This window comes from Apium graveolens, chromosome 11 (genome assembly GCF_009905375.1).
Source record: "Apium graveolens cultivar Ventura chromosome 11, ASM990537v1, whole genome shotgun sequence".
Classification (NCBI taxonomy): domain Eukaryota; kingdom Viridiplantae; phylum Streptophyta; class Magnoliopsida; order Apiales; family Apiaceae; genus Apium; species Apium graveolens.
Genome location: NC_133657.1, coordinates 77,362,271 through 77,385,202, shown reverse-complemented (window position 1 = coordinate 77,385,202; position 22,932 = coordinate 77,362,271). Strand labels below are relative to the sequence as shown.

The following is a 22,932-nucleotide window of genomic DNA, read 5'->3' as shown; positions in this document are numbered from 1 at the left end:
CTGAAATTCCTACTAGCTCTTCCTGAAAAGTGGGATTTGAAAGCTACTATAATAAGAGACAACTATGAACTTGCTGATATGTCTCTTGATGAAATCTATGGGATGCTCAAGACTTATGAACTTGAGATGGAGCAAAGAAAGAAGAGGCATAAAGGGAAGTCTAAGACAGTTGCTTTAAAGACTGAAGAAATGCCAATTGTCTCAAGGATGGCAAAAGGAAAGGCTCTCATCATACAGTCTGATTCAGAGTCATCATATTCTGATGATGATGATTCAGAACCTGAAAATTTATCTGAAGTGGATGTTGATGCAGAGATGATGCAACTGTGTGCTCTTATGGTGAAGGGTATCACAAAGATAGCCTACAAGAAATTCATAAAGGGTAAGAAGTTTTCGAGGAAAGGTGGAAGTTCTGACAAGAAAGGGTTCAGAAAGACTGAAGGCAAATGAGGAAAGTCTGACAGAGGAGACAACTCAAATGTCAAATGCTACAATTGTGGAGAAAGAGGCCACATCTCTCCTAATTGCAAGAAAGGAAAAAAGTGATAAAGGCTAGGCACTTATCACAAAGAAGAAAAACTGGGCAGACACTTCAGAATCTGAAGAAGAGGTAAACTATGCCTTAATGGCAAATGCTGATAGCAGTTCTGATGCTGATGAACTAAAGGTACCTCTATTAACTCTTGCTTTTGATACAGAAGATATTACTGAGTTGAGATTATTTCTGAAAAACATTTATATTAGCTATAGAGATTAGACTTTAGAAAAAGAAAAATTAAAATCTGAAAATCTAAAGTACAAAAACAGAAATAACTATCTTGAAGAAGAGTTAGTCAAGATGAACACTATTCAGACAGAGAGAGATAATGTTGTGTATGTTAAGAATGAATTGCTTAAACCGAATGATTATCTAAAAACTGAATTAGAAAAAGAAATAGAAATCATCAGGACTTGGACTAACTCAGGCAAAAACAACTCAGAATAGTCTAAGTAGTGGAAACTGGAAAGAGGGGTTAGGTTATAAAGATGGTAAAAGTGAGAAAGGGACTTTTCCAATTAAGCCTATTGCTATCAAACAGACTGTAAAGCCAAAGGTAAACCCTGTTAAATTTATTGCAAAAATTGTTGTGTCTGATTCTGAAGATATGAAAGACTCTAAAACAGAAGTCAAAGAAAAGTCAACTTCTGACAAATTAAAACAAGATAAACCAGCTTTGGTAAACATTGGCTTAATGACAAAGAAGCAGCTTAAGTATAAGCTGAAAGAGATTAAAAGTGTGAACAAGGTAAAGGAAGCTAGGAAAAATAGGAATGGAAAGGAAGGTGTGAATAAAAGTAATAATTATATTCATGTTCCAAATGCTCCTAGAAAGAAGTACTTTGATTGTGTAAACCCTAACCATCTTGCTTCTTTTTACAGAAAAATAAAAACATTAACCCATTACCTCCTAAGTCAGGAGTTAAGAGTCAGTCTGTTCGGTTTAAACCACAAAATCCTTGTTTTCATTGTGGTAGTTCATGGCATTCCATTTATACTTGTAAATAATATCATAGTCTGTACTATGATTATTATGAAATAAAACCTTCTTTAAAGAAAGTTAGCATTTTTCCTTCAAATATAAAGTCTGATATAAATTCTAATATAAAGTCTGATATAAAATCTGATAAAAAGCATGTTAGCATAAACTCTGAAACTAAATCCACTGCAAATGCTAACAAACTTGACAAGGCCAAAGGATCCAAGCAAGTCTGGGTCCTTAAAACTAATCAATAGTGGTCTTTGTGATTGCAGGGCAATAGGAAAAATATCCTAGGTTCTGGACAGTGGATGTTCGGGACATATGATTGGAAATAAAGCCCTGCTATCAAACTTTGTGGAGAAAGCTGGCCCAGGAGTTTCTTATGGAGATGGCAACATGGGAAAGACTCTGGGATATGGCAATATCAATCTTAGGAATGTCATAATTGAATCAGTAGCTCTTGTCACAGGACTTAAACAAAATATGCTAAGTGTGAGTCAAATCTGTGACAGAGGTTATCATGTGGATTTCTTTGAAGAACACTGTGAATTTGTAAGTAATTCTACAAGCAAAGTGGCTCTGAAAGGTTACAGACGTGGTAACATATATGAAGCCAGGCTTTCAACAAATTTTGATGGTTCTGCAATCTGTTTGTTAAGTAGAGCATCAATTGAAGAAAGTTAGAATTGGAAAAAGAGACTATCTCATTTAAATTTCAACAACATAAATGAGCTAGTAAAGAAAGATCTTGTGAGAGGACTGCCAAAATCAATATTTGCTCCTGATGGTCTTTGTGACTCATGTCAAAAGGCAAAACAAAGAAAATCTTCATGCAAGAGCAAAACTGAATCCTCAATTCTTAAGCCTTATCACTTACTACATGTTGATCTATTTGGTCCAGTCAATGCCATGTCTATTGCAAAGAAGAAATATGCTATGGTTATAGTGGATGAGTTCACAAGATACACTTGGGTGTATTTCTTGCACAAGAAGAATGAAACTGCATCTACTATAACTGATCATGTCAGACGGCTGGATAAGTTAGTCAAAGATTCTATTAAAATAATAAGAAGTGATAATGGCACTGAGTTCAAGAATTCAATCATGGAAGAGTTCTGCAAAGAGCAAGGAATAAAGCAAGAATTTTTTGCACCTAGAACTCCACAGCAGAATGGGGTTGTAGAAAGAAAGAATAGGACTCTTATTGAAGCTGCATGAATCATGCTTGATGAAGCAAAGCTACCAACCTATTTTTGGGTTGAAGTTGTGGAGAATGCTTGTTTTACACAGAATGCTACACTCATAAACAAGCATGGAAAACACCATATGAGATGGTGATGAAAAAGAAGCCAAATCTGAAATACTTTCATGTATTTGGATGCAAGTGTTTTGTTCTTAAGACTCATCCTAAAGAGCTGTCAAAATTTGATCTAAAAGCTGATGAAGGAATTTTTGTTGGATATCCACTTTCGACAAAAGCCTTCAAAGTCTACAATTTAAGAACAAGGGTTGTCATGGAATCTATCAATGTATCTTTTAATGATAAAAAGATTACTGGACTTGAAGATTTCAATGATCATGATCAGCTGAGATTTACAAATGAAGATGTAAATTCTGATTCTGTAAATTCTGATGACTTAAATCCTGATCCTGTAAGTTCTGACGGGTTAAATTCTGATGTCATTGAAACTGTGGTAACTGCTCCAAAGGAAAATTCACCTGTTCAGGGGGAACAAGCTGATGATCATATCACATCTCAAGACTCTCAAGAAGCATCAGAAACAGTCACTGGCTCTTCAAGTTCTGATGAGACAAATTCTGACAATTCTGGAAACTCTAATTCTTCAATTCCTGAAGGATCCAACTCAAATTCTGGAATCTCAGAGAGCATAACTTCAGGGGGAGCATCAGAAAATACTGATGGAGATAGCATGGATCATGGGGGAGGATCCAATTCTAGAGATCAACTTCCATCTGCAAGGAAGTGGACTAAATTACATACACCTGACTTAATAATTGGAGATCCTGAAGCAGGTGTCAGAACTAGAACAACAACAAATGAATGTCTCTATCATTCCTTTAAATCTCAGACTGAACCAAAGAAAGTGGAAGAAGCTCTTCAAGATGTTGATTGGGTGCAAGCAATGCAGGAAGAGTTAAATGAATTTGAAAGAAATAAAGTCTGGACCCTAGTACCAAGACCAAAGGACAGATCAATTGTTGGTACAAAATGGGTGTTCATAAATAAAACTGAAAGTGATGGCATAATTACAAGAAACAAAGCAAGGCTGGTTGCTAAAGGTTACTCTCAACATGAGGGTATTGACTATGATGAAACATTTGCTCCAGTTGCTAGATTGGAAGCTATAAGAATCTTTTTGGCTTATATTGCTCACAAGAAGTTTAAAGTCTTTCAAATGGATGTGAAAAGTGCTTTTCTCAATGGAGAATTGGAAGAAGAGGTATATGTTGAACAACCTCCAGGCTTTGTAGATCCAAAATTTCCAAATCATGTCTACAGGCTTGACAAAGCACTTTATGGCCTTAAGCAAGCTCCAAGAGCATGGTATGAGACTTTAGCTCAATTCCTTCTAGAAAGTGGATTTCACGGAGGCACAATTGACAATACTTTATTCTACTTCAACCATAGAAATGACTTACTTTTGGTACAGATATATGTTGATGATATCAACTTTGGCTCTACAAATACAAAACTGTGTGAAAGATTTTCCAAGTTAATGTAGTCAAGATATCAAATGAGTATGATGGGAGAGTTGAGTTATTTTCTGGGACTTCAAGTCAAACAAACTGAAGAAGGTACTTTTATCAGTCAATTCAAGTACACCATAAATGTACTCAGGAAATTTGGAATGCAAGACAGTTCTACTGCATCAACTCCCATGGCCACTGCCACCAAGTTAGATAAAGATACTGGAGCATCAGTAGATATTACTAACTACAGAGGTATGATTGGCTCTTTACTCCATTTAACTGTAAGTAGACCATATATCATGTATGCTACCTATCTTTGTGCAAGATTTTAGACTGATCCAAGAGAACCTCATCTCATAGCTGTGAAAAGAATTTTCAAGTACCTCAAGGGTACAACTGATCTAGGATTGTGGTACCCTATGGAATCAGATTTTAAGCTAATAGGTTACTCAGGTGCAGATTTTGCAGGATGCAAAATAGACAGGAAAAGCACTAGTAGAAGCTACCAATTTATTGGAGGTAGATTGGTTTCTTGGTTTAGCAAGAAACAGAAATCAATTTCCACATCAACTGTAGAAGCATAATATATTGTTGTAGGAACCTGTTGTGACAGATTCTTACATAGCAGATCTATCAGAGTGCTTGCTACCAGACATTCTCTGATGAGAACTTGTCTGTTGAGTGGGAATTCTGCTCAGCTGCTTCCCTTGACTTTGACCTCTACTCTTTTTAGAGTTTCCCTGGTCATCTCCATGATCATCCTTTTTCTTCAGTGTTTGGCTTGGTGAGCATTTGTACTTAACTACCTTCTCCCCCTTTTTAGCATCATCTGTCAGGAGTAGAGAAAGAAGGAGTTCCACTGAAGATTGGATCTCATTTAACTGAGTCTGTTGAGCAGATTGATTTTGTAATACCTCATCCAGTTGGGTCTGCTGCTTGGTTTGAACAAGCTCAATAGCTTCCACTTTTTTCTTGAATTGGTCTGATAAACCTCTTCTTGTCTAGTTTGTGCATCATGTCTAGCTTATCAGCTGTTCCTAAAGTTTATCAACCTTTGCATGAGTCTTGGAGTGTTGACCTTGTAGAGTTCTTGTACTGAGAGCAGTGATCTTTAGTTGATGATTGAAGTCAGAACTTGTCAGCAACTCATCAGCTTTTGAAACATGTTCTGTCAGAACATGTGGGCTGGGAATAAAATCAGTATCATTCCATTTATGTATCCACTCAGCCCCTCTAAAGGTTTCCTCCCATGGAACTAGAACAACCTCTTCTTCAAACTGGAATAATGCCTCATTTCCTGTAGGCACTGTAGTGTTTACTGGAGCCGACTCTCCAGGACTTGCTAGAATCTCCTCATCTTCAGATAATACCAAGGTGTGCGTGGCTGTAGGAGACTCTGAATCAGCTTTGTCTAAATTCTGATCTTCAGTTCCAAGATCAAGAATTAGTGTTGGTATCTCAGCCTGTAAAATTGGAGAAGTAACAAGAGTTGGTTAATTTGTAGTTGAAGCTTCCAGATATAGAACAGTAGGTATATTCAAATTATGAATATCTATTTCAGGACTTGTCTCTTGTTCTTCAACAGCTTCTATAGCTTTGATTGGAGAGTGAGGTGGAGAAATCACATATTCTTGTACAGGTTTCGATCTTTGAACTTCAGGAATTTCAGGTTCCTGAATCAGAACTTCTTCAGGTGCTGACAGGGCTTCAATCACAATAGGTTCTGATGAGATTAGAGATTCCTGATCCCCTTCCTTAGCATCTTCAGCATCCTCAGATTGAGTTTGTGCAATATGCACACCTGCTCTTGTCTTCCTCAATTTTGATCTTCTAGATGGAGGGGTGACATGATCTGTATCAGAATGTGAAGACCTCTTTCTTCTCTGAATGTCAGAAGCTTTAGCTGTTTTCTCCTTCTGAAGAGTTGACTCTTCAGCTTTTTATGTCACAGGTTTTGATGCAGGAACCTGGACTTGTTCTTCCTCATCTGATTCATCTCTCAGAATCAACCTTCTCTTTCTCCTTAGTTGAGACTGATGAACATATTTAGCTCTTGAGGTTTTGAGTCTGGAGGATGTGTCAGATTTTACAACTGGCACCTTTTGAGAAGTACCAGAGGTTGGTTTGGTTTTGGATTTGGGTCTGGACTGTGAAGTGCTGACAATAGGTGCTGATGTTGGTGGTTGTGAGGTAGACTGTGGTTGTTGAGTAGTGGATGGTTGTGATGGTGCTACATCAGGGAATATGGTTGTGTAAGTGTCTGGGATAGTGTTGACTAAGAACTGTTTGATAGATTGGGGTATTTGGAGAGGTCTTAGTACTTTCTTGTTATCAGCAGATAACAAGTCAGTAAATGCCCTTTTATGTAACTTAAAAGGTTCCATTAGGTCACTGAACACTTGTGTCTTATCAGAACAATAAGAACTATAAATTAATTGAGAGAACCGAGCAAAATATACTACATTTGCATCTTCCTTCATTCTGTCACCAATATAGCCTAACACAGCAGATGCATAATCAAAATGAGTCTAATTAAGAAGTGCATACCCTATTTGTTGAGTCATAATTGGAATGGCATCGAAATTGGAGCATTTGTTAGCAAAAGTCTTTGTGATGTAATCAAAGAAAAAGCTCCATTCCCTCCTGATGTAAGGCCTCTTCAACTATCCTAGCTTGGACAAGCTTTTCTCATATCCCAAGCTTGCCATCATGTTCTGAAGAGCAGATTCTCTAGGTGCTGAGTTGTAACTGTAGTTTTCAGGCAGATGAAGAGCCTGCCTCACTGCAGTAACTCATCTTCTCCTGATGAGAAGATGATGCTTGGAGATCCAGTTTCACCTCCATCATCATAAATTCCAGTCTTCCAGAACTCCAGCACTTGTTTACCAGAGATTTCTTGAGGTTGGGTTAGAGCATACCCAATCTCACTGTGAGCCAAGAAATCCTGAACAAAGTGAAGTTCTGAAGGAGCTTCATCCTTGTTCAAGATAGCAGAGTAGTTATTTGGGACAAACTTAGCTCCATTAAAAATAACATCCTTTGGTGCCATTTCTGTTGAAAAATCAAGTGAAAATTTTGTGTTTGCAAAGTGTTTGATAAAATGCCTGTAAGAGAACGTCAGAAAATAAGAGAGTAAGAAAATAAGAGAGAGAGAGAGAGAGAATAGAGTAAAAGAGTGGTAAAAGATTGTATAATCTTTTATCTCTGATATTTATACTCTGCACATGGTAACGTCTCTTTTTGTGAATTAGAACCGGCAGCTTTACACTTGGCAGCGTGTAATCAGACAAAACATAAATAGTGGGCACGGTAAACATGTAGTAATTATAGCACACCTGCACATACCAAAACCAACACGCAACCCACTAACAAATTATTATGACTGTTTTTATCTCACCTAATTATTTTTCTGAGAAATATAACCGTTACAGTAAATACCAAAAATAGGTCAAGTAAATAAATAATGCCACACAAGCATCAGGATTTGCATCAGAACTTGACTATTATCATATTTAACGGTCATCAGAACATAGCTTCTGTACTCAAAAAGTGAATGACTGTGTCTGTTTTTCTTCACACAAATACTAACTGGTTTCTTCAGAGTTTAATCATCAGAATATAATCAGAACTTGTCCTCAGAATTTATGCAAATAATACTTAACTATTTATCAGAAACAACTTAATCACCACAGTAATTTTCATCATTCATATGGAGTGATAATGTGTGTATGTGCAAATGATAAGATAAAGATTAAAGTCTGATAAACTTCAGTATATCTTAGAAATAAGGCATAACTAAGAAAAATGCATAAAATATGTCTTGAATTGTGAAGTCTATTGTAGAATAAAGTTATGCAAGAATCCACCTCAACTGTTTATGCTTATTTTATGCATCTTTTGAAATTCTTTTGACAAGGGCTTCTCAGTGTAAATGAGTTACAACTGCCATCAGAATTAATGCTGTTATCAGAATATTTCTCCAGTAATCAGAGAATGTGAAAAGTCACCAAGAAAAATTAATTTGCTTTTCTAATGCATATTACTTGATACCAGCAATGCACTTGGATCTTCCCTTTCACATAAATTACTCTAGATCTCAAAGGAATACCTAATTTCAATTTTTTTTCTTTTTTTTTCTTCAGATAAGTGAGGCTTATCAAACATGTAGTTCATCCTTAAGATTTACTGACATCAGAATTTGACAGATAAGAAGCAATAATCTAGTTTGTGACTTAGTAATAAGATACAGGAAGTAAATTTGACTAATTTCAAAATCAGAATTTGCTTGTGTTATTGATTTCCACATAAATAACTAATTCAAACATGGGATACATAGTTTGTTAAAGACTACTAAGTCAGCATCTAACAAGATAATCCTCATTGGATTGAATAGTCACAGAACATTCAAAATACTTTCAGAGTTTATAGAATCACATCAGATAATAAGCAGTGTTTAATATGTTACATTTTAAGCACATATTACATTGAGATAAGAAAATACGTAAACATTGACCATAAATTCTGATGTATGAGAACAAAAAGTAAACAAATTTTGAGAAAGAACCTGAAACCATTCCAAGTTCATTTACCAGTCTTGTAAAAGTAGCTTCACATAGGGGTTTGGTGAAGATATCTGCTAGTTGTTGATCTGTTGGAACAAAATGCAATTCCACTGTACCTTCCATCACATGTTCCCTTATGAAATGGTACCTAATACTGATGTGATTTGTCATTGATTGTTGAACTGGATTTCCTGTCATAGCAATAGCACTTTGATTATCACAGTAAATGGGTATTTTAGAAAATTCTAACCCATAGTCCAATAACTAATTCTTCACTTCAAATACTGATGATCAAGTTCTGACAACTACTTATGATGTGATAGTCGAAGCTGGAAGCCAAGTGTCACAGAAGTTTTTACAGACTTTGAAATTCAAAGGAAAGAAAGCAATATTCTTCTACAAAGATCCGAAAATTCAATCTGTTGATGAAGAATTGGCCAAGAGACTATTCTTTAAGGATAATCCAGGAGTAGATTTAGAAGAATTAAGAGAAGAAGAAGCTAAATTTGCTGCTGAAAAGAGCAAACCCAAGTCAAAAGCTTCTAATGCTTAAAAGCCACCAAGGCCAAAAGAAAAGGGGATTGTGATAAGAAAAAGATCTGCCACAAAGATTCCTAGATCAAGGACTAGATCTCAAACTACTACTGATCCCAAAGACAAGGGAAAAGGAAAAGTTGGGGAGACAGTCAAGAAACAGAAGATGAAGATTCCTCAAATTCTGATGGATCCTGTGTGCAAGATGGTTCAAGTCTTTGATGATACTGCTGCTGAAGATGAAACAATTGAAACCCTGAAGAGAAAGAGGATGACAGAAGAATCTAAGACAACCTCTGACATAGCTCAAGTTGTTCAGAGTTAAGAAGTTCAGAACTTAACAAATCCTCAAGATATTTCAGAACAACAAGCTACAGATGAAACTGCAAATCCTGACCAATTTATCAAGACATCAACCTCTGACACTGCTCAAGTTGACATAGACATCTTAACATTAGAAGACAAGAAGAAGCTGCTATGGAACAAGTCTATTCCAGTTCAGCCTAAGATAAATCAGATGTTGAATCAACTTGCAGCATTTGGGGTAAGATCCAAGCAAGCTAGAGACACTTCTGGATTAGGTTCTGACAGAGAGAAATTCCAGACTGGAATAAAAGCTGATATTAGAGATCCATTCACATTGACTGACAAGCCATTTGAAGAGATCACACAGAAGCACCTTGACAAAGTGTTTTCTGCTCAAGTAGTGATGGATACTCATGATGATTCTGAAGTAAAAGAGAAATTGATCTTATTTTTGATTAATGGCAGAACTTATAAATTATTTGAATCTGATATGCTGAAGAAATCTGTCAAAGAGCTCCAATATATTCATTATCTACTAGAGGTAAATTCTGATGTTACCAGGAAATGGTCTGAATATATTCTGAAGACAATAAAAGATTTACTCAGAATTTCTGGTGCAAGAATGACAGAGTATACTCCAATTATGACTGAGGATGATGGAAGAGAAATTCCTACGAGGAAGAATTCTTCTAAGATAGAAGTAATTCTGAAAGGAAGATGCTTATGCTATAATGAAGATTCTACACATCCAAGGGTAATCAGACTGGGAGATGGACTTGAAAGAACTCCAATTTCTGCACTCAGAGCTGCCATATATCAGATTGGTGATACCGAAGATGAAGAACTGCAGCAAGTCAAAGCTCAGTTACTTAAAGCTAAAAGAAATAGAGAGACCAAACTGGTATCAAACTTTGTAAGGAATCATTATAGATTCAGGCTGATTCAATGAATTTGGTAAAAGTTGCATAGATTGTAAGTTGTATTTAGTTGTGCATATAAACTTTCATTACATGTGTACTTAAATGTTTTTGACATCATCAAATCTATAAACTTGTATATTTTTATAATTTACAAGTTGGGGGAGATTGTTAGATATATTTATAGTGTCATGTCTAATCTGATTTGTTTAGTTTCAGAACTTAACTGGAAATTAGAACTTACTGAAGACAGGAAGTTATCAGAACTTAAGCCATCAGGACTTATATCAGGACTTAAGTGCGGGTACACTTCATATAAGGAAAGCAGATAATTTACAGGAGAGGAACTGGATTAAACAAGTAAAGATATGCATAAAGAATTGGACAGCTATATGACTGCAGTAGATAATCTCTGATTGATGTATTCTAGGAAACAGAATCATTATCATATCAATTAAGAGATATCTTGTAACTGTGTAGTATATAAAAACATATTAGGGTTTACACTATAAGTGTTATCATTCACGAGAAGATTATTCCATGTAACCCTAACAGCTCTTAGTGATATCATACATCACTGAGAGAGTAGATTAAACCTACTGTAACTGAGTTTGATATATTGAATAAACTTATTTTCTGTTACATACTTGTGTTCATAATCGAATGGATTGTAGATACTATATTCAACCCCCTTCCATAGTATCATTGAGGCCTAACATTCTTAATAAAGATGAAATTTTGGCTAAGTCAAAATTTACATCTCGACGGATGTTCATTATCCGTCGAAAATAAATATCCGTTGAATTTTATTATTTGTTGAAAAATCAAATATTATTCGGGGTACTTTTTATCTCGACGGATATCTGTTTAATCTTCATCCGTCGAATTGTTGTAATTATAGTCATTAATTTTACTTCTTATCAGTCGAATTTACTTATAGTCTATAAGTATATCTCGATGGATAACCTTTAGAATTTCTACAGTTTATTTTATTTTAAACGGCTATTTTAGGCATATTTTATTGGGTACTTTATTTTACTTTTTAATTTTTGCTTGTTTATTTCTGAGAAAGTATATAAGCCTCATTTTATTTTCTATTTTACTTTTATCTTTCTCAAAGCAATTTCTACTCTCTCTTCGTCTCCAAACCAAAACCCCTTTCTCAGTAACTACTCTAAAGTCACAACAATGGCACCCGTAGTCAAAATCATGTCTCAATCTGGGTTTGTGTATGAAAAGAACAACTTTATAGTACTGGTGAACAAGAGTATTGTTGCTTCTGAAGCCTATCACAAAATGATGGACTTCATTCAAGGCTGCAAAGTGAGCTATGCAATATTGACATTACCAATAATCTACTGTGAAGTTGTGGAGGAGATATGGACTACAACAGTGTTATAAATCCAAAGACAGAACCATTGCCTTCACTCTCAAAGGTAATGAGCATAGTATTAACTGTGATGCAATTCAAGCATGCTTACAATTGCCTGAAAATAATACACTAATTCCAGATACAAATACAGATGTTAGTGCCATGCTTGTTTCTATGGGCTATGCTCTTAGCCCAGCCAAATTAGGTGAGGTTAGGAGGATGGGCCTTAGAAAAGAATGGAGCTTTCTCCGTGATTCTTTCATTAAAGCATTTTCTGGTAGATAAGCAATTTTGATGCAGTTACATACTCACTTGTTAACATGCTAGATATGCTACTTAGTGATAAGTACTATAACTTTAGTGAGTCTTTCATGTATGATTTAGGTTTCAAGTTATGAGACATTAAGAAGAGAAATAAGAACATCTATTATGCTAGATTCTTTATGATGATTGCTAATCATATTTCTAAGGATCTCTCTATTGAGAACCCAACAAACAAGCTTGATTGTTGGGTCCCAGAGAAGAGAGTTATTGCTAATTTAAATAGGGCAAATCACCACAGTGATGTTCCCCTCATCTATTTTCCAATCATGGAGGAACCTCAAGTAAGTGAGGTAAACACTTTTGTCTCTACTACTTCCCAACCACTAGTTTCTTTGCAAACTTCTGTGGAAATGGCATCTGTGACAATGACCAAACAGGTGTCTACCCAAGCCACAAAATCAAATATTTTAAAATCCAAGTCTAAAAAACCCCACTCCAGTTCCTCTCAAAAGGGACTAGTTTCAAAAACTACTAAATCCAAAGAGGGGAGTGTGAAGGGAAGTAAGATTGGTGAAGGACAGGGTGAACATCAAAGAAACCCTAAGAATAAGGAGAGTGAGGTGTTTGTAACCCAACCTAGCCATACTGCAGTTTCCCAACAAACTGTAGTGCTTAATAAAGATTCTAGCTCATTATTAGTTTCATCCTCCCAAAAGGATGCCACTATTGAAATAGGCTCTCAACCAAGAGCATAGGCCAAAAGGGTTAGGAACACAAACCAACCTCAAACTTATATTAGAAAAAAGAAATTTAAAACAATTGGGGATACACAGGGTGCACAAACAGTGCCAACTGCAGTCAAAGACTCAGTTAATGCACCATCTCAAAGTCAGATTGATGTGGCTCCAATAAATGTGGAGTCACAGCCAAAATCTCTTATAATTGAAACACCTCAAACACAAAACTCTCCCACAAACTCACTGGATGTGGACATGATAAACACATCAATTCCTGATTCTCCATCTTTAACTCTCATGGAGAAGCCAAAATCTCAAGCAAGTGAGCATCATCTTTTGGATGATTTGTAGGCTCACTTGCCATTTCTTTGTGATTCTACTGAAAAATCTGTGCATAATCTCAAATCAATCACCACAGATTCCACAGTAGTTTCTACTTCAAACTCTATCATTTCTACTCTCTCGACGGATATTCTTCATCCGCCGACTAGTGATTGTCTCTCGACGGATGTGCTTAACAACAATTATCCGTTGAATTTCTCAACTACTATTTCGACGGATGTCTCTCATCTGATGAATGTCACTCCACCACTTGAAATTTCCATAATTGTTACAAGTGCAGATGACTTAGTAGTAGTTCAATCACTATTAGGATTGAGGGAAGGGAGTGAACTGAGTGAGAGGCTTAGTTGCTCTCATGCAAAAGGAGAGGAAATGAGTGATAAAATGCATGCTATTTCTTCTAGCATGGCAAGAGTGAATGAGAGGAGTCCCACCTTAGATGATGAAGGTGAGGGTGTGAGGCCAAGGGGAGCCCTTGATATAACAAAAAAGAGATGATGAGAGAAATACAGGTACAAATGAAGAATGTGAAGAGCCCATTGTTAGTGAGTTAATGGATGTCAATGAAGCTGAAAAGAAGCACCTATTTCAGCAAGAATATCAAGCTGTCTTAGATTCATTTTCTTTTGAACCCGGGGCATTTACTCATCCTGTTCCAGCTTATCAAATTCTAGCTGAACAACGAAATGAGGCTGCTGAGAGAGCATTAAACTTGGTGCATACAACAGCTTTTATGCTAAGGGCCAAAGATGCAATCAACTCTCTTCCACCCACAGTTGGTGATGATATTGAGTTTGATTCTGGTGATTCTATTATAGATGCTTTTAATGAGGAAGATGATGGCATGGATTTAGGGGGAGATGCAGGTCCTAGATCAAGCATAAACACTCCATACTGGATGTTTAGCAAAGACTGCTGATAAGTGGAATTTATATCCACTTGAAATGCTTTATATCGTCTTAAGTTGGTGTTTTGGAATCAATTATTTAGTATTATTGATGTGTTTTGTGTTGAGTTGTTACAGGGTAATAGTAGGAGGAGGAAATGAGCTTTTCATATGATAATATGTTGATACGAGGTCAGGAATGGAGTTGAGAAAGATCGCACGAAGAAAGGAGCACAAAACAAGAAAAAATCAAAATTTCAACAGAAGGTCAGCACCCCCGCGCTTGGTCAGGCGTGTCCGTGCTTGGTCAGGCGTGACCGCGTCCCAGTGTCGCGCGGCCGCGCCAGTGCAAAGCTGCAGAATCCTGATTCTGTTATATTTTGAAGATTTGGAGAGTCCAGGTGATACAGGGGCTTATATATAAGGATAAGAAGATGTTTTTAAAAATAAGAAAGCCATGGAGAACATTAAGAAGACCTAAAGCACACAAGACGGCTAATGAGAAGAAGATTTAGTTTCATACTTTTGTATTCTTTGATTTTGGTGATACTTTTGGATGCTTGTTTTTGATTTGTTCTAAACCCTAGTACTTTTATATTATCTCGTAGTATTCTAAACTTATTTATTATCATATTTTCATTGAAACCCATGGTGACGATTTGTTCGATCATGAACTAATCATTGTCATGGGGTTCTAGCGGATTTATTTATGGATTTCAATAGTTGATTATTTTAAATCTTTAGTATGTGGTTATTTATGATTTCCTAGTTTGGTTGTGCTTATTTTGTCTTTGATGCGTAGCTAATATCTAAGATTATTTGTTAATCTCTATTGAAACGATAATGAATATAGAGGTTTAGAACTTGCCGTGCTAGCATAGGTTATTGTATGAATTGACATGTATAATTCGTGGAGTAATTTTAACCATCTTACACACCCTATTTTATCATAATAGATAACTTATTCTTAAACCGTTATATTTTCAAATCTTATAGACATATAGGGTCTAAGCATAATTAGTGTCTACTCAACTTCTATCTTGATTGTAGATGCTTAATAGTAGGGTATACATATATTGAAAGATAGCATATACTAATTTCGTGTTATCTGATTAGTTATCATCACCATCGCATATCATTAATAAAGATATAAACTTTAATTGAAGTATTTAATGAAGTTAGAATCCCATGTTTTATTCTCATATAAGTAATTCACTTTTAATCTCTTAGTTAATACATGCTAGTATAATCTCTTAAGTAGTTAATCAACTCAAATTTGTTACTTGTCTTAGTTGTGAACGATAATCATACATTGTTGCATAAGTGCATAATCTGAACTTAACCTAAACCAGTCTCTGTGGGAATGAACTTTACTTAAATCTTATACTACTTGTGATCGCATATGCTTGCGTGTATTTTCGCGTGTATTTTAGTGCGAACAAGTTTTTGGCGCCGCTCCCGGGGACTTGGTGTTAATTTTTTTAGTTTATGTGCTTGACATCAGTGGTCGTTAAAGTTCACTGACTCAGATTACTTTACTTACTACGGTTATTTTATTATGTTTCAGGTACTCTAGAGAGCGTGTATGCAAACACATTCTCAGTCTCGTAAGGAAACAATTGAAGAAGATAAGGAAGTTGAAGAATTGGAAGAAGAAGTTGTTGAAGAAGTTAACGAATTTGAAGAAGAATTGATCATTACACTACTAGAAAAAGTAGAATAGACATCGCCTCTTTTACATCGGTTGCTTATTTCAACGATGTAAAAAGTATTTTAGACATCAGTTTTGAGCAAGCGATGTCTTTTGTGCTTATAAACATCAGTTTGTTAGAAGAACTGATGTTAAATGTCTGTTAAAAGAAATTCAGCAGCGCGCCTTCCCCATTCCCCCTAGCCAAAATTTCATTCCCTCTTAAATTTCCCCCGTTTTGCCTTAGTTTATTTTCGACTCTTCCCTCTCTTTTCAACTTTATCCTCAAATATACATTTAAAAAAACACAAAATCAAAAATCAAAGCTATCAAAACTCTCTCTGATGGAAGAACATCTCTCTCTCTCCATCACTCTTACTTCCCCTCTCCACCCATCTTTCTGAACTCTCAACATAGAACCCTAAATTCAAAACCTAACTTTCCAAATTGAAACCAAGAACTAACAATTAAAATCCCTAATTTGAATTATATCTTTCAATTACATGAACCCTAACTCTTGTTTTCAATAAATCGTTAGATTTGTGTTAACTAGGTGCAAATTTGTTGAGGAGATATAATCCTGGTGTTGATTTTAGTGCAGGGAGAGGAATTGTTTATGTTCCTGGCAAAGGTGATCTTTCAGTTTTTATGAGCTTGAATTTTGTTTTATGTTAATGTTGATATAATTAAGCATCTGGTTTAGAATTATAGTGCTTTGTGTAAAGATTGATTTGGTAGTAATTAGTCTATATGTATGTCGTATTTTTCCTTAGAAGATGGTAATTTAGTCTTTATAATTACTGATAGTTTTAAAGATATTTGCAAGTGCAAATGAATTCTTGGTAATTATTTTTTTTTTGTTTATCTTGAATGTGTATTTCTAAAGTTGTCTTTTCGCTTTTACAGATCAAAATGAAACTTTTGTACCCTTCAAATCCAGGTAGCTTATCTATATTTCTGATTTGAGAGTGCTATATATTATAACTAGCTTTGTTATGGTGAAGTTTCCGTTAAATTGACATCTGATTCAGTTTTGTTTGTTTTCCTTTTTGTAGCAAAGGAGGTCTAACCCTTATGCTGGCTTTTGTTCATTTACTACATATGAGATTTAAGGTAGCATGAAGTCTTTATGATGTTTGAGCTAATGTTTGATTTTACGGAACCGGGGCTTTCCACCGGAGGCATAGCTGGCATTGCTGTAGTAGTAGCAGTATGATTGATGTTACTTGTAGGTTATTTCGGATTTTACAGGAAGAAAAAAGCTGAAAAAATCAGACTCTCAACAGCAAGTGAAGATCCTTCTACCCATGGTATTCTCAAGTTTTTTATTCTCTTTTTTCCACTTGTGTTTGTCTATTAACATTAAATTACGGGTTACCAAATGGATGTGAATTCACCTAATATATAATATTATCTTAAAGAATTTAGATAATGAAGATTGTTAATGAACTGATTACCAGAAATAAAGAAGTTCTTAGGCACACATGGGCTCCATCCCCGTTATGTATCACCGGGTTCCCTTGACCACCATGGTATATTTCTCTATGAAAGAAACAATAGATCACTCTAGTGTCTTCCTTGAAAATGGAACACTTTGAGGAAGTAGAGTCACATCAATCTCAATGTCTCTGCTCTCTAGTAACAAATAGGATGCAGTACACGATTGGGTATTTTCACTACATGGACGAGAGGCCTTGGAGACACTAGATGGCTTTGGTTGTGGAATGTATTCTTTTGCATCTGTTGGGGTTTACTAGTGGAGCGGTGCTGTGTTTATAAGATTTCTGAGGATCTTATGTTCTTTATTCTTCAAGTGGATTCCAAATTTAGTGATAACTTAGTACAGTTCCATTGGATTAACATATGGTTAACTTTTAATTTTTGTTGCTAATTTGTGATTAAGTTTTCTATATATAAATTTGATGGTTTTCCGCATCTTAGACTTATATTTTTCGCAAATCAAGTGTTTTACCAACTCTCTTGACTAATCTTTTCATTTTACTCAATTCCTCTGTGTGTGTATTTGTTTAAGAGTATTATTGAACTTCTTGCTGATTTCTTTTCATATCCAGTTATTTTCCTATGATGCAGATTTTTCATTGTATTTACATCCTTGTAAGTGCAATTGTCTAGTACTATACAAATAGCTGTAGTCAAATACCTTCTTCTGACTGTAGCTCCAGGTGGAACTTTGCTTAAAGGTGAAGAGAACTCAGTTGGCTACTTTACCTAAATAATAAGTGCAATTCGTAGCTTATGATTTTTTTTAAACTGGCAGCTAATATATATTTTTAGGTCTACTCTTGACATTTAGTAATTTGATATATAAGTTTGCCCTGCTTGTTCCTTGTAAGTAGATTTAAAATCTATAGGGTCATGTTTAAGGGGTGCTGATCATTATATTGGAAATGTGTCATGTTCTATGATTATATATCTATGTATAATGGTATAATTTATTTATAGATTTCCAAAATCTATATTCTCTAGACAAGTGTGTTTATCTTGAGCTAGGGAAGGCTGCTAAGCTGGCTAAAGTGGGTATGATATTGTGTTCTACGCCTTGTTTCTGTGAAGTTGATATATTGGCAGATTTGCAATTGCAAGTGAACTTTTTTGGTAGGCGTATTTATATAATGGTAAATGAAATTTGTGGAACACTAATAGTGTTATTTATGCAGAAAGCCGCAATTAAGAAGATGGATATGCAAGCTTCGAAAGAATTTCTTGTTGAATTAAAGGTATCAAATAAGCTTAATTTCTTGTAATTGTTTACATCTGCTCTGATTTTTCACTATTAAATTGCAGTAGATAACAATTGCTATCACCCTCTTCATCTTACTTGTTCTATAAAATTTGCTATTTAAGCACTAAGATATAGTTCTTTTGACACCGCTATGAATTAATAGATTTCGAAATATGAGTTGCTTTCCTTCCACTAGATTACTCCCACTTTTCACTATAAGATCTGTTTTTAGCTTTAACACCTGACTGACATAGACGAATAATTAATACTTCATATTTCATGGGCGCAAATTTGCATTACAGGAAGCTCATGAAATATTTGGAAATGTGGATGATCTATTAAAGCGTCGCAAGCAAGGATTGACAGAGATGAGTGGATTTGATGATCCACCTGGAAGAAGAAATGAATTAAGGAATATAGGGGGATTTGACCCAACCATTCTCTCAGAGAAGTATATGACAGAGAAGGATGATAAAATTCGTAACATAGATTTTCCGAAAAGTATGCAGGTAAATGTTGACTTGGGTATCTGGTTGTATTTTGTCATTTCTGGCAATTTCGTTTTTGTTAACATCTGTTCCTTGTACTTGGGTATCTTGATTTGCAATCAGCTTAGAAACATGATTCATTTGTATTGAAGAATTGTTGAAACTAGTGAGTTGCCCATAGTCAAAGAAGATGTGATGAGATTCTTGGATTTTATCCATATCCAAAAATTAGATGTAAGTTATATCTTCTATAATAATTTTGATTATTTTCTTGAACTTTATATCCACTAACAAATCTGTTATATAATCTTGCTATAGGTCTCTTTTATTGCTATGTACAGAAAGGATGAATGCCCGAGTCTGTTTAAGGATCCAGAGCAGCTTGAAGCTGACGGGCTTCAAAATAGCTATGACAAAAAACCAGCATTAATGTGGCACAAGGTACAGGGATTTAGTTATAAATTATATGTCACACTTCATATTTAATGAAATTGGTTATTGTATACGAAAGACATGATAATATGAAGGCAATTAAAGTATGTGAAAGGCAATTATAATTGTATTTGATTATATGTCAGTATATGTCATTCTACAGGTAGTTGTCCGAACTTTCTGTTTTATTGCTCTTCTTTACGGTTGGAACATTCATATATAATTTAGTCATATACATTCCATACTCTGAGTTTTGGTTGATTGACAAATTGCAGCTTTTTGGTGGGAGTGCATTGACGTTACAATTTGGAGCTCCGTTGTTGGATTCACTGCCTATGTAGCCAAAAATCCAGAATCTGGTGATATAGTATGTTTGCAAATAGTATGCTACATAAATATGTGTAGTACTTGATGTATGGATTAGAGAAAGTGTTGTGCTTGATATTTGGATATTGTTATTTGATATATAAAGAATTGGTATTATGCAGTAATTGGTTTTGTTAGTTTATTGGTTTGGCAAATTTTTGGAATCTACATTTATAAAATATACATTAATGAAACAGGTAATCAAACATCATTACAATGGAAAATGATGTTAATTTAACACTTTAACAACTGTTATAAGATAAAAAACTGATGTCTATCAAAACTTAATACATCAGTTTTAGTGGAACATTGACATCAGTAATATCGAATAAAACCGATGTTGAATACTACAATAAAAAAAATCTTAAAACAGAAAACCATTGTTATTAAGCTTTATAGACATCAGTTTTTCACCAATAGATATCGGTTTGAAATAAAGAACCGATGTCAAAAGTTATGTTTACATCAGTTTATCTTGAAAACCGTTGTTATTGGTATTGGTAACATCAGTTTAATGGGTAAATGAAAATATTTTACTTATCCCACATATGTTTAAATTGATAAAAATATCATATTATGATAATATATTAAGATTAGATATGCATTAGAAATTTAACATATTTAAAAACTGATGTTATTTGTCTTCTTTAACATCAGTTTAAAACCGATGTTAAATGGGGGGTCTTTAACATCACCCACGAAGACATCGGATTTTTTTGTTCATAAACATCGATTTTTAGCCGATGTCTATTCTACTTTTTCTAGTAGTGTTACAATGGGAGAACCAGCAGCAGCAACGAAAGCATTGATGGATTATTCTCAACCAAAGATCAATGACATTCAATCTAACATTGTCTGGCCAGCTATCGCGGCTAATACCTTTGAGATCAAGCCTGGCACAATTCAAATGGTGCTGAATTCAGTCCAGTTTGGGGGTGCTCCAACGAAAGATCCCAATATGCACATTAGGGATTTCTTCGAGATCTGCGACACCTTCAAGTTCAATAATATTTCTGAAGATGCTGTGAAACTGAGACTTTTCCCATTCTCTCTGAGGGATAAAGCTAAGAGCTGGTTACACTCTCTACCAGCTGGTTCTATTACGACTTGGGAGGATCTTGCTCAGAAATTCCATACTAAATTCTTCCCTATGGCAAAGACAGCTGCAATCACGAATGCTCTTACTCAATTCGCGCAGCAATCGGGTGAATCTTTATGTGAAGCTTGGGAGTGCTATAAGGAGATGCTTAGGAAGTGTCCTCATCATGGAATGCCTAACTGGATGGTGATCAATTACTTTTATAATAGTTTGGGAGCACAGTCAAGACCTATGCTCGATGCAGCATCAGGTGCAGCCTTATGGGATAAGAGCTATGAAGAAGCTTATGAGCTAATTGAGATGATGGTTGTGAATGAATATCAGAATCTAACTCAGAGAATACCATAAGGCAATGTAGCAGGAATTCTGGAGGTTGATACAGTGTAACACCCCCAGATCCGGGGTCGGGGATCCGGGTCGTCACGGTCTTTCTTTCCACAATATCACTTCACTTAATTAATAATAAATAACCTTATGCTGTGACCCCACACTAACACACACCACAACCCGTTATAGTCTCAGAGATGAAATTTAAATAAGTACAAGTCTTTGAATCCACAATTTAAAAGTTATTACAACCCAAAATGATTACTTGATAAATTTACAGTTAATTGCCATTATCTGCCACAAGTTATAATTATACATAATTGATTCTCAAAAGTAGATGGTCTGATCTACAATAGATCTACCTCTGCAGCTATAGCAGCTACAACATCAACGGGAAGACGCGGGACGCTTCCCACGCGCTTGCGCTGGGTCTGCTGGAGTCTGGCCATCTTTCCTAACTGTTGTTGTGTGATGAAGAAATAAAGCAAGGGTGAGCAGCAAGCCCACCAAAATAATATGTATAATGATTTACAATATATGAGCCTACTCATAATACTCATGAAAGTCTTGGTCAAAAGAAATGAACCAAGTTTGATATCTTAATGCGATGAAGTCGCAAAATATTCAGTATATATACATATATACTTTTTAAAATATTGGAAGTCCTCTTCCATGCATAATATACACAAAGTCCCAGTGTATAACTGTATAAAAAAATATCGTTGCAAGGTGATCTCATATATCTAACCTTGTCTCAACGTTTTTCTGAAAATCTTTGTCATTCATAAGACAATTATTAATTAGATATAAGTTTAAAAGATGAAGTTACAAGATACCCCAAAATACTTATATCTTTACCAAATACTACTTGAACTACCCCTGTTCAAGTTATAATCAGTTTCAAAGGTTCATCACATAGATGAGACTACAAGATAAGACTTGAATAGATTCAATCTTTGAAATATCATTATAAATAATGAAGTTACGAGATACTTCATTAAGTCCTGATATATATATCCATATATATATATATATATCTCATACATTTCCTGAAAATCTCTATCATGTAAAGTATGAACAGAGTTATAATATCCAATGAATTTTGGAAAGGAAAAGAATTTTGGCATAAACCAGATATCTTGCTGATCAGGAAAAGATACCAATAAGTAACCTTTTCTACTAGTAGATGGATGAATCCCCCACCGGTCATCACCCTGGCCACAAAAGGACCTTGTGCTGGACCGCCACCCGGCCTCTTACGCGTTGATGGACTGCCACCCAGCCACTTACACTTTGATAGACCGTACCCCGGCCTGTCGCTTATGCCGACTCAATTAGATGGGCTTACTTCCCGAACATTGGGCAAGTAATCAATTCATTTATCAAAACAACAACCTTGTTGCGAATATAAAATACACCATAGAGCCGGATCCCTCAGGTTTTGAGCGAGTATTTAAATCCCCTTAAAAAGGAAGATCTTAAATATAAAAATGAGTTTTGGGATCCGCTCTAACTTTTAAAAATCGTTTTGAAGACTCGAAAACACTTTAAAGAGTGTTTGGAGTAAAGCTGATTTAATGAAGTAAATCAGTCCCCAGAATATTTAGAAAATGACTGAATATTATTATTTAAATA

General features: G+C 35.3%; 1 non-coding gene across 1 annotated transcript; it reads right to left on the bottom strand.

Annotated features, from left to right (window-relative positions):
• Positions 1-21,036: 21,036 nt before the first annotated feature.
• LOC141699447 (small nucleolar RNA R71) lies at positions 21,037-21,143 on the bottom strand. The gene has a single exon (XR_012565910.1). It is a non-coding gene; the product is annotated as a small nucleolar RNA R71 (small nucleolar RNA).
• Between the last annotated feature and the right edge of the window lie 1,789 nt (positions 21,144-22,932).